We start from the raw sequence: 3,289 nt of genomic DNA on the forward strand, positions 1-3,289 counted from the left end.
AAATAATTATTATTATTAAAACTGTAAAACAAAAATATTGCATTATATTATTATATAAATAATATATCTAAAATATTATAAATAATATATATATATATATGTACATTTAATTTTTAATGTTATATAATTTTATAAAAAGAATCCATATCTATTATCTATATTTACTATAAATAAATATATATTAGAATTATAATACTTAGTGATACTCTGTGATGAACTACTATGCATTCACTAGAGTGTATGTTTATTGAATCAAAATTGCGAAGGGAATATGCTCAAAAACACCCATCATAAAATCATGCATGTTGCTTATTGATGCCACATATGCCGCTATGAATGCAGCTTTTTGAATGAGTTCCAAAAGCTACATTGGAGGGAAGTTAAATTTAACACAAAGCTATTGAATAGTTCCATTAAGTCTTGAAATAATGCATACAGACCAAATGTTAAAAGTCATTTTCTGAGAAAAATGTTGTGTTCCACTCAAAAAGTAATTACAAATTGGTTTGGATTAACACGAGTTAGAGTAAATAATGACCGAATTCTCCTTTTTGGATGAACTTTCCCTTCGACTCTGGTTCTAGCAGCACAGATGCTAACAAATGCAGTTTTTCTCAGCTCTCTCTCTCTCTCCACTCGAGTCTCTCTGATACTCTTCTTTCAGGTTTTCCCCTCCGGCCACCTAACCTCTCTCTTTAAAGCTTTTCTGGGAGAGGTGCTAGGCAGAAAAAAAATCGATGTGGTTTAAAGGAGCCTGAAAGTTCTCCTAAAGAATATCAGAAAGAGGAAAGAGAGATGGAGGACGTCTTTAGAAGCCGAGAGCATCAGCAACACCGCATCTTTCCTCTCCTCGTGTTCCCTTTAAATAGAACAACGGTCGGCCTGACAGTATCTTCACACTCTAACAGGCGTCTTGTTCCGCTTAAGCATTCAGTCTTTTCCCTCACGACCACCTCCGAGAGTGTGACAAGACAAACGGAGGAGGCATTTCTGCAGATTAGTCTTTCATAACAGAGATTGAAAGAGCAGAGGTTCTCGAATTACGAGAGCGATGGCGATGACAGCTTGTTATTGTTCGGGCTTGTTTGGAGATGAGTTGCTGATAAAACAAGGAGCAGAAGAACTAAACTGCAGCTGTAGAAATCTCCCAAACTGGGTTAATTGCTCTGGGATGGGGAGAGAACATGGATATCATTAAAAAGACTTTCCCTTTCCTAATGACTTCCTCACCATACCTGCCCAACGCCCAGAGGGAATGTTCCCTGTGTTTCGTATGCTGTTTGGTGGAAAAATCACGAAGAACTCATCTGAGAGAAACATTCATCTGAGTTTCACCTGTCCGCGTTTGAGGCAAAATGCCAATCGTGTGGGCTGATACCAAGAGTTGTAGCAATAAGACTCTAAGACTGGGAAGTGACAGGCGCCTCTGGTAACATCCTCTGCACTTTTACATGATGGAAAGTGCCAGGATCAGGAAATAAAAACTGCAGTAGGTTCTTGTAGCACAAATGGTAGATTACAAAGTGCTTAAAAAACACCAACGTTGTCGGTTCGACTCCAAATGAGCATATTGACTACTGTTCAAAAGTTTGGGGTCAGTAAGATTTTTTTATATACCTTTAATACCTTTATTTTGCATTAAAATTGATGAAAAGTGAAAGTAAAATGTTGCAAAAGATTTCTATTTCTAATAAGAGCTGTTCTTTTGAACTTTCTATTCATAAAAGTTCAAATGTGACCCTGGACCACAAAACCAGTCATATGGGTCAATTTTTCGAAATTGAGATTTATACATCATATGAAAACTGAATAAATAAGCTTTCCATTGACGTATGGTTTGTTAGGATAGGACAATATTTGGCCAAGATACAACTATTTGAAAATCTGGAATCTGAGAGTGCAAGAAAATCAAAATATTGAGAAAATTGCCTTTAAAGTTGTCCAAATGAAGTTCTTAGCAATGCATATTACCAATCAAAAATTAAGTTTTAATACATTTATGGTAGAAAATTTACAAAATATCTTCATGGAACATGATCTTTACTTAATATCCTGATGATTTTTGGGATAAAATAATTTTTTTAAATTTTGACCCATACAATGTATTTTGGGCTATTGCTACAAATATACCCCTGCTACTTATGACTGGTTTTGTGCTCCATGGTCACAAATGATCATGGTTTCCACAATAATATTAACCAGCACAACTGTTTTCAACACTGATAGTAAGACATGAATGATTTCTGAAGTGTCATGAGTGACACTGAAGACTTAATGATTCTGAAAAGTCAACTTTGACATCACAAGAATAAATTATATTTTAAAATATATTCAAATAGAAAACAGATATTTTAAATTGTAATAATATTTCGCAATATTGCTGTTTTTATTGTCCGGTTTTGTTAATTGAATTTTTTTTATGGTTTTATTTATTTTTTCAGTTTTAGTTTCAGTTAACTACACTAACCGTAGTTTTGGATGGTGAGGGTGAGAAAATGATGACAGTATTTTCATTATGTAACTGTCTGTGATCTGTTAAGTAGCTGAGGTAGCTCAACATTAACCCAATTAAACTTTCATACCTGTTTAAGCATCTTATGGATTAGGGTTGTGCCGATAGACGATAGTATCGTGTATCGACGATAGTCAGAGATATCGCCTGTGGCTGATGCCTTTGACGATAGCAAGACGATTATTATTAATATTTAATTTTCAGGCTAGTAATACTATCTAATTAATATTAGGGCTTATTGGTTTCATTATATATCATTTTCCGTGTTTTTAAAGTATTGCACGTTTTTACAGTATTGCGCGTTTTAACCAATCACACACGATTATGCTGAGCTTATGAATGCAATGGCCAATCAGAGGCGTTCAGATGAGTCATCACCGAAACAGCGGAGTTCCGTTGTTCAGCGCGCGCTGATTGAATTCTGTGTTTTTAAAGTGCATAATGCGCTCGACTGAGCTTGTGATGATGTTCTTTGGTAATGTAATGTTCTTTGCTCGTTTTCTGTAGCTGCTTTTTGAATAACTGAGGAAATGTAAGCATTATAATTAGTAACTTACGATGTTTCTATTAATTTGTTATCATTACAATAATATTAAATACAAATTCAGTCATATTAAAAACATTAGGCTGCTTTTAGCCTTAAGCTGGAGTTAGTTCACTTTCCCGCAATGAAACTATGTAAATAATTACATAAATTAGCACGATAATATCGTGTATCGGCGATCTCACAGCCTGACGATAGGACGATATGAAAATTGAGCATATCGCCCAACACTA

The 3,289-nt window shown here is 34.7% G+C and overlaps 1 protein-coding gene across 1 annotated transcript in view; it reads right to left on the reverse strand.

Annotated features, from left to right (window-relative positions):
• The window catches only part of LOC107758665 (leucine-rich repeat-containing protein 75B-like), a 31,797-nt gene that overhangs the window by 16,539 nt on the left and 11,969 nt on the right, over positions 1-3,289 (reverse strand). The gene's annotated exons all lie outside the window — the stretch shown is intronic.

Source organism: Sinocyclocheilus rhinocerous, unplaced genomic scaffold (assembly GCF_001515625.1).
Source record: "Sinocyclocheilus rhinocerous isolate Xijiao unplaced genomic scaffold, SAMN03320098_v1.1 scaffold623, whole genome shotgun sequence".
NCBI lineage: Eukaryota > Metazoa > Chordata > Actinopteri > Cypriniformes > Cyprinidae > Sinocyclocheilus > Sinocyclocheilus rhinocerous.